Raw genomic sequence first — 14,725 nt, 5'->3', positions numbered from 1 at the left:
ATAATAAAAGATCAAAACAACGAAAACAACTTCGATGCATAACAATTACAGATCCAACATCGGGAGAAGCTGTAAAATTATGCATAAAACTAAATGCTTGTTTGAAAAAGATGATCAAAGAATAGCAAAGTTTATAAAAAAAAATATCTCCAAATATTCATCTGCTGCTTCAAGCTGTGGCAAAATTCCGAAACGCAGACATTCGGAAAATGCTTCTCCCAACCAATGTTAATGTTAACGTGCATCCCACCGTTTGTTAATATTTAATTTCAAACATAAATTGAACACAATACCGTTCGCATATTTCTTTCTTTTCGCCCGTTGTCGTTTCGGTTTGCTCTGGAATGCTAACAACTTCGTGAGATTGAAATTCTTCTTGAATGGAAAAGTTTATTATTCCATTTCGGGCGTCCGCGTCGATGATGGTTCTCGTGGAACGGTTAGTTCCCACGCCGGGAGGTGGGAAGAATGATGAACTTTGCAACTCCGTAGACTTAATGCGAGCCCGATCGCAGTGTGCTGTGTTTGGTGAGAAAATTATGCTTTCCCCCCCTGTGCTACTTGGACCTGGTCGGGCGAATACAGAAGAAGAATAACAAAATGGTTTTTGTAAGGTAGCTTCCATTCCACGTCGAGTGTTACACAGGTTCTGGAGGTCCGAAGGGAAAGCCTACGCTACGCTCTAGGAAAGCAGAACCTCACCTCACTGTGGGTCGTAGTTTTTTGGTAATAAATTACGTGCCAAGCTTTCATCGAAATTGCGGGTAAGTGTTTCATCTCCTCATTACATTATCATGGCCGGAGTCCATCTCCCGGCCTGCTTTGCGGAGTGAGTGATGAAACGCAAGCGACGCGATATCCTGCACATCCACATCCGAGAGTCATCCATCTGCTCGCAGGTGCACATGAATATGGAACGCACGGAAAAACTAAGGAGTTTTCGCAGCTCGGCATGTTTTTCGGTACGCAAATTTGCATCCAATTTTCCCCCATTGTTCTTGTCTAGCGCTCCCCGTCAAGGTTTAAAGCGAAAGCCTTCCGGGAAATGTTGTCGGTTTGTGCTGTCAGGTAATACCGTAAAACCTGACATCCGGCACTCACTGCATGCTGCATCATGGTGTAAGGTTTTTCGTGCCCGAAACATTTCCATCTTTACGCACACGCTCAGGGGGAAAACACAGGATGGTTCGTTTCCATTTTTCAGCTGTTAGTACGGAGCGCATCATACTTTTGCTGCAATCCCATGGGATGAATGTATAATTTAGATGGATTTCTTCCGTCTTTCCCCAGTCGGTTCCAGTGGTAAAATCCTAGTAATTTTGTTCCGATATTGCTAATCTCGAGAGCACCTGCGTGTTTTCGACTTTTTTTCCAGCCAATATTGTAGCATGCAGTGGTCGAAAAAGGACTCTTTTTGCCTCGAGGCAATACGAGGATTGTATCAAACCAAGCTTTTGATCTGTTTGAAGCATGTGTCGAACGTACACCCGGGAGAACAGAGTGGATTACATCTGTGGCATATACACTTTTTACTTGCATGAAAAATGCCACCAGAGTTTCCAGAAGGTAGTATTGAGTTTACCCGGAAGCTTCCACCGAGAGCCGAGTCGTTGGGTAAGGTTTTCGTTTCCCAACATGTTCATGTCGTTTCCCGTTAAAATTTTCACAAGAATGTCTTCTAATACCGAAACATTCCACGACTTGTAACGACGGGTTAGATTGCCGCAACCAATGGAAAACCTTGAAGTTCCGTCCTACAAGATGTAATTTTCATATTTTTCAGCGAAATATTTTTCACGCGCAAATACTTGCGTGCTCGAGTTCGAGTGAAACACGCTGTGGCGAATTCATTACCATCCGTGCACGCATCGGGTCTTGGGGGTGGGATCGAGCGCGGGTTGGGGAGAAAAAGTTAATTTTCTTCAGCCAATTTCTGACGTGGTCGTGCGCTCGAGAGCCAGCTGGAATTTCCGCGGGCCAAAGATAGACACGATTGAGTTTTCCCAACCGCCTCGTTGGCGCACTCGAAACGAGGAGTTCCAACTTATCGGTCCAATTTCATCGTTGGTAGGTACAAAATTGTTGCCAAACTTTTCCTTCCCAACCCCTCCCCCGCCGTCGACTTGTGATGGTTTCATTCGATTCTAATTTTCTTCCACCGATGCTGGCCGACCTGACGTAGGCCCAAGTCGTATTCGGATTCCACGCTGGGAAGGTAGAGGCATTTTACGAAATCGCCAAAAATTCTAAGATCGCTCAAGCTGCACCCATTTTTCCCCGAGTGGGTCCTCCGTCCCATTCACCTTCCCTCTTGAATGAAAATATCTAAGATCGGGCGAATTGCTCCCTAGCTGAAGGGTGACAATCATTCCGTAATATTCCCCCCATCAAAACCGGTACGCTCGATTGTCTTTAGCTCCGTAAGATGGCGTGCTCGCCATCCGTCCCACCCCGGACTACGGGCGGATAAGAACACTTTGAAGTAGTTCAATCTCGGAGCACAACCACCGAATGGTACTCGGGAAATAGCAATCCCAAACGAGCTACCCGGGTGGGTGATAGGAATTTTCCACCGTTTGAGCTTTTTTTCCCCCTTGTCAGATGGAACGACGGGTGAGTAAACCCAGGCGATATGGATCTTTCTTTCTTGAACGCGCAGTTGCGTTCAAGCTAGCACAAGCAAAAGGGCGGAAGGAAATGTGTAATTTATTCCTGTCCCAAGTTCAAGCCCCGGACCGGAGCGGGGGTTTTATGCTGGCATCCTTTTCATCCACCCTATCTTCCCGCGGCGATCGATTGACTTGAACAGGAAAGGAAATGACAGGAGAATGCCTACGAGTTCACCATAGAAATCGACCAGATCCAGATGTAAACTTCTCCCAGCACCACCTTGACGGCGCAATAATCCACTCCACCTGTCGACATCGTGGAAGGGTGGAACGAAAAGGGAGTAGGAAAAAAGTAGGATTTTGGAGATGCTCCAAATTAAATGTTCAGCTTCCTGCGGCTTCCGGTTGCCATAATTACCGTTTTCCAAACAGCGCGCACTCTGCTTCCGACGAGAAAGAGAAAAACTTTAAATTAGTCATAAAATTTTATTGTCAAAGTTTCGCCCAAGGATGCTCGCTGTCAATGGGTCAATTCCGGCCATCGATTTCGTATCGTGTAATGGGAGAGTTTTATAAGCGATCTATGAGGAAATTTTGCACGCCGGGGATGGTTTAATAAGCTAACTCAACTTTGATGGGCAGCACTTGAGCGTCTTGAAAATTTAAACTTCCTTATGATTGAGTTAAGCCCGAGCACGGGGTAGGCATAACTCTTTCGAAAGCCCGTGTCGAAAACCAACAAGTGGGAGGAATGTTTAATAAACGTCCGTAATGCGAAATAGACGGACGGTTGAGGTGTTCAGAGGCGTAAAGAAAATAAAAGCTCTACGACAGACAGCTACCGCACGACCGAAGAAGTCATCAAAAACGACTGTCTAAGCACCGGGCAAGTTCTCATTTACGTAACCCCACTCCGGGGGATGCGGCACAACCAACGCACTGACACCGGAGCGGAACGTCAACATTCCGAGTTCGTTCATTTTCCGACGCTGTGGGTTTTGCGCCTGTCATCGATGTCACGGCCGACTGAGCTTTCGTTTCTGGCCGCTCGCCCGCTCGACTTCGGCTGCCCTGCGCCGCCATAATTATGATTAACAATTGTCACGCCGGCGACCGTAAAATGCGAACGATGGCCGACAGCGTGCCAACGTTGGGCGCTCCTGATGAGAAGTTTGTGTTTAATTTTCCTTATCACCAGTCACACCATAAATCCTTCCCCTTCTCCAAAGCCCAACCGCCTTTTGCTTTGGATAAGCAAGCAAACCTTGGGTCTATGCGACAAATCAACCGACCAACTGACGAGCGCTTGCTTAAGAGTGACATTTTGTCGTCGGTTCGTTCAGGCGAGCGAAACATCCAACGTTCTGATTAACGAAAAGGGGTAAGGAATGGCACGGGGGCAAGGGGATTGATGTCCTCGCAGGGAGTCAATTTGATTGCGATGCGTACAACCGCTCGACCGGCACACGGGTGTCCTGCGAATTAATTGCTATAATTATGTTATAGTAGACATAGGAATAAGTAATTCACGATTACTATGGCAACGATAATACTATATATAAGCAGTGCTTCTGCTAATAAAGATCATTCGGTTAAGGAACCATTCTGCAATAGGTTATGGGCCCAGAAGAGTAAAAGCAAAAGTCGAAAATGAGTACTGGAAGTTCCGTTGAACAAAACGCTACGGAGGGAAGAGGAGCAGGATTGCCGACGGCTGGCGTAGGACGGCTCAACGGAATCAATCTTCCCATGGTAGAAAGGTTACGTGGACGTGAAAATTACTCAACATGGGCGTTTGCAATGCGGATGATCTTGATCCGCGAAGGAACTTGGAGTGCCGTGGAACCTGATGAAGGCGAAGTAGTGGACAAAGAGACAAAATTGCGTGCATTGGCAACAATCTGTCTGAGTCTGGAGAGTTACAACTACAGTCTGGTTCAGGACGCAACGGATGCAGCTTCAGCATGGAAGAAATTGGCCGCAGCATTTCAAGACACCGGATTGACCAGGAAGATCGGCTTGCTTCGGAAGTTGACGAACATAAGGTTAACCTCTAGCATGAGTCGACTAGCCACAAGCTTGCTGCGATCGGATTTCAAGTAGACGATTCCTGGATGGTAGCATTGCTTTTAATGGGATTACCGGATCATTACGAACCAATGATCATGGGGCTGGAAGCATCAGGAGCGAAACTTACGTCGGATGCGGTAAAGGCAAAAATTCTGCAGGACGTGAAGTGTGATAGGAATCTTGATGGCAGCATGAATAACGAAGCATTGTACATAAGAAGAGAGTATAAACCAAAGGCGCAGTATAAGAAAAGGAGCGAAAAGACGTGCTATAATTGTAAAAAGCCTGGACATTTTGCAGCCAAGTGTCCAATGTCTGGAGAAAAAGGAAAATCAAGTTCACTATGGAGTTCGTTTGCTAGTGGCGATGCAAACAGTGAATCTTGGTATTTTGATTCCGGAGCAACTTGTCACATGGCAAAACCGAATCAACATTTTAGTGATGAGACAACGTTGCAGCAAGCGATATGGACAGCGAATAATGGCAGCATGATGGCTATAGCACGAGGTACAGTAAAATTAGAAGAGAATAACGCTAACGTATATGAAGTTCTGAAGGTACCTAATTTGGTTACGAATCTATTGTCTGTGAGTGCAATATGTAAAAAAGGGCACACTGTGATTTTTACAGCAGACAAATGTAAAGTTATAGATACAAATGGAGAAGTTATTGTATCTGGGAAACAGGAAAAAGGGCTTTATAGATTGCTACAACCGAAACAGACCGGAACACCGCATGCTACAGGACAAAGCAAAGAAACTCAGCCAGTTTTGAGACGAAGTAGTCGCCAGCGTAATTGTCCAAATAGATACAATGAGTTTGTAAGTTACAACACCATTTCAAACCATCCACCGGAAGAAGATATTCCGCAGAGTTACGATGAAGCTATGAGGAGACCTGATCGTGAAAAATGGATCGAGGCAATGAAGCAGGAGATGGTATCCCTGAATGAGAACCAGACGTGGATGATCACCGATTTACCAAAGGGTCGAAAAACCATTCAAAACAAGTGGGTTTTCTCCATTAAGCGAGGATCTGATGGAAATGTGGACCGGTACAAGGCGAGACTAGTTGTTAAAGGATGTTCGCAGAAACCGGGAATCGACTATGAAGAAGTGTATGCTCCTGTAGTGCGATATTCAACTGTCCGATACCTGATGGCACTTGCTACGAAGTTTGATATGGATGTGGACCAGATGGATGTGGTTACCGCATTTTTGCATGGAGAACTAGGTGATGAGCAAATTTTCATGGAGCAACCCGAGGGGTTTGCAATTCCAAATGGAAAAGTATGTAAACTGAAGAAAGCGTTATACGGTTTGAAGCAATCGACCGTGGTATGGAATGCAAAGTTGAATGAAGTACTGCTAGAATTTGGCCTACAACGATCGAAAGTTGATACTTGTTTATATTGGAAGATGAATGAAGATAAAATGCTGTTCGTAACAATATATGTTGACGATCTGTTAATTTTCACGAATGATAATCCTTTGAAGAAAAGACTAAAACAATTTCTAATGCAGAAATTCAAAATGAAGGATTTAGGCACAGCATCACATTGTCTTGGCATTCGAATCAAGAGAGATCGAAGTGCAGGAATATTATCACTAGATCAACAGTTATATATCGAAGAGATTGTTAGGCGATTTAGAATGGTCGACGCAAAACCTGCAACAACTCCCATGAATCCTGATCTTAAATTGGAAAAGTCAATGTCACCAAAGAATGACGCTGAAGTTGAGGAAATGAGAAGTGTACCGTTTAAAGAAGCAATTGGATGTTTATCCTTTGTAGCGCAAATAACTCGACCTGATATTGCCTTTGCTGTGAATACTGTTAGCCAATTTTCTTCAAATCCCGGAAGACAACATTGGGAGGCTGTGAAGAATATAATAAGATATCTGAAAGGTACAGCGAGCAGGAAATTGCAGTACAGAAAGGATGAAAGCGGAGAATTGGCAGGATATACCGATGCTGATTGGGGAGGAGATCCTGACAGTCGCAGATCAATGAGTGGATACGTGTTTATGTTGCAAGGTGCAGCAATAGCATGGGGCGTAAAGAAGCAACCAACAGTAGCTCTTTCATCTTGCGAAGCAGAATACATGGCTCTCTCTCGAAGCATTCAAGAGGCAATATGGTGGAAAAACCTTTGTTCGGAATTCAGCGATGTAGGAACAGTTCTGATTTATTGCGACAATCAGTCTGCAATCATCATCGCTAAAAACGGATCGTATAACCCTCGGACGAAGCATATAAGCATACGCTACCATTTTGTGAATGAAAGCTTAGAAAATCAAGCGGTGAAACTCGAATATGTATCGAGTAAATTACAACTGGCCGATGGATTCACTAAGCCTTTGCAACGGATGAACCAGGCTAGGTTTTGTAATAGTATAGGAATCGTGAATTAGGGAGGAGTGTTATAGTAGACATAGGAATAAGTAATTCACGATTACTATGGCAACGATAATACTATATATAAGCAGTGCATCTGCTAATAAAGATCATTCGGTTAAGGAACCATTCTGCAATAAATTATACGTTGATGTTGGCTATGATTTTTTCTCCGTTCATTCGCCATGAATAGAAGGATGACTGCTTTTTCCCGTTGTTGATGTCTTGTCGTATAAAACGTGAGCATAAGGTTTGCATCCCTGCTGGCGAGGGAGTGGTTTTAGATATTAGGAAAACCTCACGGTTCTTAGGAAAACCTGCACGGTACAACCAACATTGGTCAAAGAAATATATTTCTCCTCGGGGAAATTAATTAAACATGAAACAAACGATCGTTGGCGAGACGTGTGCGTACGTTCTTCGGGGGCCAGTCGTCCTATACATCTAACCATCTCTTATTGCATTACGACCCTGCCCTATTAATATCGTCAGACAAACGATGAATTTTATTACTCACTCACTGTCATCGTGCGCGGAGACGTGGCACACTCTATCCATCAAGTGCTAGATTTGGGCTGACTGTTTCAAAATCAAATGCAATTATCAACCGGGAACTTTTCCCTCCCCTCGGCATCGTCATCGTATCATCACTCCGTGCAGACCACGTGACAATACCACTGGAAGCGGTGCCACGGTGCCTCCCGAAAAGCCCGGCCGGGTCTTGTGCGTGGATTTAAAATTGGATTAAATATTCATACATCCGCCACGTACGTCGGGGGAGAGAGCGCGGTAAATCAATGGGTTCCAGGGCGCCGCGATCGTACTTCCGGCCGGTTGCTGGCGCGTCAAAATCCCGACGAAGCTTAATATAGAGTGTTTAATCACATTAAGTCACGAGCTCACTCAACGCAAAAGTGCAGTTTATTTTTGCGAAGGTTTGCTGATGATTTGTTAGCCGGAAGTTCCCGGGAAAGTCACCCAATTTGGGTGGCACAGTGAAGTTTATTACCGTACAGGCAACTTCCTATAGGTATTGTTTGAGTATTTTCACGAGTGTTTTCTTGGAAAGAACACAATTGTGATTCGACATTTGTTTGAGGGAACATTGTTTTCACAAATTAACTTTTGCACATCGAAGATCATGTTGTCGCTTGAAGATTTGTGTCTTTAATTAAATGTATTTAGATATACATAAAAATAAATTAATTGTTTTAACATTTTCTCGCCTCTTTACTTTCAAATAAGATGTATTACTCATTGAGTTTTCTTTGTTTATTATTCAACAATTATTAGAAACATGGGGATTTGAAATGCTTCCAAAAGAACATTAAGCTTGAAAACTTTTTATTGAAGCGGTAAATCACGTTTGGCGATGAAATCAATAATTTTCCTACATTTTATTCCTGCCGTGAACTGTTTGGGATAGAACGAGCCCACGCTTTTCCTATGAAAAGGTAACCACGCTAACGAGCAAAAAACCATTAGCCATCCAAACTGGATGTGACAAGTGCAAGCACTTTGAGCAAGTAGTCTTTGTAACCTTTGAAACATCATTATTTCAGATTTTCGAGTTCTGGTGCCGCCCGTAGGGCAAACGGTGTCGCTTTCCAAGGGGCTGTTGAAGTAATCTCTTCCTTGGTAAGGCACACCGTCGCAAGAAAATCCGCCTCATTTATGTTTAACTAGTCTTCATTCCGTGTGGATAAAAGTTTTAATGCTTCCGCGAGCAGCGTAACGACCAGGCGAACGGAGATGATGAGGAAAACTCGTTTATTTCACGTGTGAAAAACGCGGGTTAGTTTCCGTTACGATACCTGATGATCGTGTTGGGAACTGAGCGTACCAGCTCTCCAGGGAGCTACCTCATAATTCTCCCGGCCTTCAGGCTTTCGCGATGAGCAAAGTCTGTTAGCATAACTTTAGCGAGGAGAAAAAAAAGTGTTCTTCATCATCCGTACCTTTTCCGTGGTACGATTGAATCGCTAATGCTACCTTTCGATTCGAACTTTTCCTCATTCACGGACAAGCTGTCAACTTTAACGTGCCTTCGCGCACGGAATCGTTCAGTTTTTCCGGGAACTTTCCAACCATCGTTACCAACCACGGAAGCCAGCGTTTCGTAATGCCGTTACGGAAGCCCAAACCGATTCGTAAAACCACAACTCGTCTAGCGGATAGTTTTGGTGGGAAAATAAGTTGGTCCTCGCTTGCGCCGTGGACCGAATGGTGGAACGCACAACTTTTCCGACCACCAGATAGAGCGAGCATTACCCAACTTTCGCCACACCCGAAAGGTGGGAAGCAATAGCGAAACCACCTCATTTTACCGCGGTGATTCAGGAAGAGAAAGAAAAAAGCAACCGCAAACAGATAGATCCGATCAAATTTTCACGAGAAGCTCCATTCGAGAATGAGTGGCATCGGGATCTAACCCGGAGCGATATGTTTGGAAGCGTTGAAATTGGGATTGCTGTGGAAGCAAGTGCGTGTTCTTCGCTGGGGAAAGAGATCTAGTTCGTAGTTTCGTTAATGAGCTTAGTGAAGTTCTATCGAATCGAAGTGAAATGAAAAGAGCCTCTCGGTGCCGTCGAAACGCTATTTTCATTCGCTCGTTGATTCCTTCTCCTGTTTCATGTTGCGTTTCAAGCTGTATGTCAGCGTGAAAATATATATTTGGTTTGGTTTAAAACGAATCGTAAATTAGTTTCGTTCGTTGACACGATGGCATGAGCGTACGATAGATAATAGACTTGTCTAGAAGGACGATAGAAATGAAGCAATAGTTGTATTGACTTGGCGTTACTGATGAATGTGCTTTGGGAATGGGTTGTGAATTTATAATGAACAAGTACGTATCGTCGTCCCCATCGCACATTCCATGATACAACTATATATATAATGATGTTAAAACGTAACAGAACGTTGTTATCGATTCTTACAGTTGCGATCGTTTTTTTCACCCAATGCCCTTGGTTCTATTTATTTATTTATCTAAACTATGTTTTCCCTTTGTGTGTTGTTTTTAAAGTTGAAAACTGTTTGATCAGCGATGATTTACATAAGATTATTATATCCACTGATTTACACAAAATCAAAGCTCAATTCTAAAAACAAATTACTGATGTATTAAACAATAATACTTCAAATGATACTTAATGTATCTGCAAATCAGCGCAAACAAGATACTAAAAATGATGTTAAACCTTCATTGGAGGACCCCTACAAATCGTGTTCTGGAGCTTGCTGGAGTGGAACGAATTGAATGTTGATTCCAATACAAATATATCAACAAGAGCTAAATGTCTCCTATCAATGCATAAATTGATTCGTAACTTAGTTTCATAAGTAATTAAACTAGTTTAAGATTAATATAAGTAGCAATAAATTAGTTTGTAAAGTGTTTCAAGCTTTAAAGCAACAACCAGTCCATTACACAATCTTAAAACATCTCTTCAAGGGATGTAAGTAAATTCTTATTAGCTGGCATACTGTAAAGGAATATCTCTACACATGTAAATATTTTTAACATAAGAAAGCTTTAATTTCCTTTAAAAATAATCAGCGATGATTTCTGTCTGAACCATATTTAGTACACAAACTCATTTTCTAATCTTCGATTTCTTTAATTAATTAGGTATATAAATGAATTAATATTTCACAGCATAATGAATTAATATTTCACACACTTCATACATTAATAAGCTGCACTGTATAACCTATTGGTCAGCCAAAAAGTCTCTCGCGGAAAGTCTCCGTACGAAGTATTTAAGGAATTTTCATAAAACGATCGAATGTGCTAACAAAACGGTAACACAAACAATCGAGAAGGGCAAAAGAAAATCGTATGATTATCTCATCGACATTGTGAAAATTTCTACCCCAAACACCAATTGACAGCACCCAGCGGGACACGAAACGTAACGTTGCCAGCCAGTTTCAGATTGAGCTCGAAGTCAACGTTTCTATGCTTACAGCACATCGTTACGGCCAAGCAACGACAGCATGCAAGAGCTCGACCTTTACCAATTTCGGACCAAGATTATGCCCTACCCTGTCGATTCTCCACCACTACAGGACGGTGGGAGTGTTTCGCCAGTCGTTTGTTCGTTCGAAATCGGTTCAAACGACACTGAAAGTGGTCCCGAGCAAGGCATTCGAACGGCAAGGCGATACTTTCGGTCCACGACTCTCGAGGACTTCGGGGAGTTGTAACTGCTTGTCGGGGCAAGCCTCTGGATCTTGAACTGACGGAGCCGAGTCCCGGTCAAGAGGAGAGAGTTTGCTTTGAAAGGGTATTTTATAAGAACACAAGAAGGAAGCATTTTCCCATAGCTATTTTCCTCCAAACTGCAGCACCAGCTAGTGGATAATAGAAAACATACAAAAAGGCACACATGTGGGTAGTTTTCTTTCGAAACAGATTGCTACCTTGGACGAGGGGGGATAAAATGGGCAAAATTGTACAACGGGATTTTCCAATGGTTTACAGTATAAACGTAAAAACGGAAAAGGAAAAGCTACTGCACCGAAGGACAAGATATAAATGTGGCATGAAAATATAAGAACACAAGCACATAAAAACAAAGGCATAAGCAATAGGTGAACCGACCAATGCGGCCAATGTCAAGGTAACCATTTATCAGGACCCGAGCTGGCGAGTGTGTGATTGTAGCTACTTTTCGGGAAACCTTGCGCCGGCAAAGAAATGCATCGCAAAATGTTGTTTTCTTTGCCCAGGGGAGGCTCTGAAAAATGGAGCATCAAAATAAGAAACTGCACCAAAACGCGTACAAAAGAAGCTCGCTTTCCACGGCTTTTTCCCTGCATGGCGAACGCCGATGAAAATGCCTCAGCACCGACGAGCCCGATGCTGCAGTTAAGTGTTGTGTGAGTGTGAAAAATAAATAAGAAAAAGTGCAGTGTCGCCAAGGACACGGTGTATCCTTTCGGGGTCGCCGTTTCGGTAAAGACGGTAAAGGAAAATGTTTTACCTACCGTCGTCCGTAGCTGTAGTCTTTTGTTGTGTTTTGTCAAGATGGAAAAGTGGCCATGCCCTATGGTATGTAGGAATGTATGCGCCTTGCGCCTTTGCCTTTCCAAGACGGGCATGTTTTCTTCCTTTACAAGGGTCCTTTGTGAAATAAAACATACCCAACAACGAAAAGATTCGTTGCGGATGGCGCGACCTCTACGCTACTCGCAAGACTTTCCCGGCCACACCGAACCACTGACGGGGATCTCTTCGCTTAATGTTTTCCCTGCAACGTGCAAATGGGAAACATTCAAGGCTCCACCGGAAACATACGCGCCCGATGGGAGCCGCACAAACAAGACTGTTAATGTGTACGAACATGACACGCGCGCACGATTTCCTTCCCCCGGTCACTCGGTAAGTTTTCCACGTGCGCTCCTCTTGTGCTCGTTGTGGGGCCGTTGTTTTTCCAAGGAACGCGACGGGGTTTTCCACTTCCTTCTTTGGCGCCAAAAGTCAATAGATACACACACACAAACATGCACGGGGGCCGTTCAACGCGACCTCGAAACGAGGCGCAATGGAAGTGATGGTGTGCACATTGTGCCATTGCAGCATGGCTACGACAACACTTGAGCGTTCCCTGCCCCCCCCCCCCCCCCCCCCCGTTCGGGTCCTTCTCCCCCCGAGCTGTGGAGATGGGAAAATGAAATGATTCTTTTTTGTTTGTGTTCCCTTCGTCAGCCTCCGCACCAGAAGAGGTTCGTTCGAGGTTCTGGAAAAAAATTACCAAAGTTGGCTGAAGTTTCTTCCGAAATTAATCGTCACTGGGAGTACCCACCAGGCCACCGCTCCCCATAAAGTTGCCCCCCTCTTTTGTTTAGGCTGAAAAGCACCATCTCCCGTGCCGGGAGAGAATGTTGCGCTTTTCCCGGGACCGTAACCTCATTTTATGCTGACGATTCTCTTGCTATGTCCTTACCGCCACACATACATGCCGAGTTTACGATTTCGTCGGGGGCGTTTTCCACTGTGTTTCATTATCCTGCCTTCATGCCCGTACCCTGGACGACGCTCGTGGCTCGTGTAAGAAAGGGGTGTATAATTATAAAATCAGGTCAAGTATTTAATTCGTTTGAATTAGTCCACTCCACCAAAGTTCACCGTCACGTGCCACCGCAAACTTCCAGGGACGATGCATATGTATGTGTGTGTGTGTGTGCGAGGGCTCGGTCTTACGGTGACCTTCCCTGGGCACAACTTAGTAGTCCGTTGTCTTGCTTGATTCTTTCTCTTCCCTTCGTTCAGTTCCTACGTGAAGTCTTTTCCTAAAACTGGTCAAGACCATTAAGGGCATGCTAACCTCTGCCCGATGTGTGTTTGTGCCTCTGTGTGTGTGTGTGCGAGTCGACCGTCGGGCAGGACAAAATTGCGGCACGAAATAAACGAGCACTGGTCGAAATTGATTTCCTTCTCCACGGAATCTCCCATCCCTCGTTCGCCTTCGCCAGGGTTGTTCCGCCGGATGGAGTTAAACTGAGTCAACGGAGTCCGGAAAGCGAAGGAGGAAAGGTTGGGGGACGATGGAACGTCGGGCAAAATGGCGGCCACATCGCGGGCTGACCGTGTCCTGCATGTCAATGGGAAATTCGCCCATTTGCATAATGACGTGTAGCGACACACAGCGGGAGATGGATGGCTTCGGAAAAACTGTGTGAGTTTTGTGAGGCCAGACCAATTTGGGGCAAGAGTGATGATATATCCGCTGCCAGACGTTTGGGCCAACACGGACAAAAAGGACCCGCTCAAGGGAAGACATTTGTGCGAACATTTGTGAAGGATGTGAGAAGTTGGAACTGGCGTGGAATGAAGCTGATCTGGTGCTTTGATACATTTTATCTGATGAAATCCATCGTAAGCAAGAGACATAATATTAAGCAACGAAAACTATATAATTGGCCCGCTCATTAACCATGGACAAAATATTTACCCACCCGCGGTGGTGGAAAGCGAAGAAAACTACGAAGTTTCGCTACCCAAAACCAACCAAGACCAACGGCAACTGCAATACTTGACTTGTTTTTCTCCGCTCTCCGCCTTTCGGCTCCGGAACGCACAAAGCCAAAAGTTCTGTTTGCACATAATTTCATCCGGAATGAAACTGTTTCGAAAAATTTGTCCTAACTGGCAAAACTGCAAGCGATCGAGGTGACGCGCGTCCAAACGGAAGCGCATCAAAGTTTCAGCCACGGCGGAGCCGTTTTTCCCCGGTTTTTCAAACCGGTTCGTAGGAAGAACCGGTAGAATGGTAAAACTTTCCGTCAAGTAGCAACAAAGGTTGGAGTTGAGTTTTTAACTTTCTCGTTGCTGTTTCCGTTTGGGATCGATTTTCCAACGCGACGTGGCAGTTGTTGAGGAATGACATTGACACTTTTGGCGAATCAGGAAATGTTTCGTAAATTTCATTTAGAATTTTCTCAAACACTTGTTCCACGTTTCACTTGGAATGTTGAGGGAAAGGCTGACAATTTGTCCTATTCGTTGAGTAATTCAGATTCACGAGCAAAAAGTTCAAAAGCAAAAAGTGTCTCACTGCAATACAATATCAAAGCACTTGGTATTATAGCTTACACTAAAATTCACAGGAAACACTGTTAAATTGAATGTTTGAAAAGTT

This window comes from Anopheles ziemanni, chromosome 2, assembly GCF_943734765.1.
Source record: "Anopheles ziemanni chromosome 2, idAnoZiCoDA_A2_x.2, whole genome shotgun sequence".
NCBI lineage: Eukaryota > Metazoa > Arthropoda > Insecta > Diptera > Culicidae > Anopheles > Anopheles ziemanni.
The sequence above is the reverse complement of the archived record's forward strand: the minus strand, read 5'-3'. Positions refer to the sequence as shown.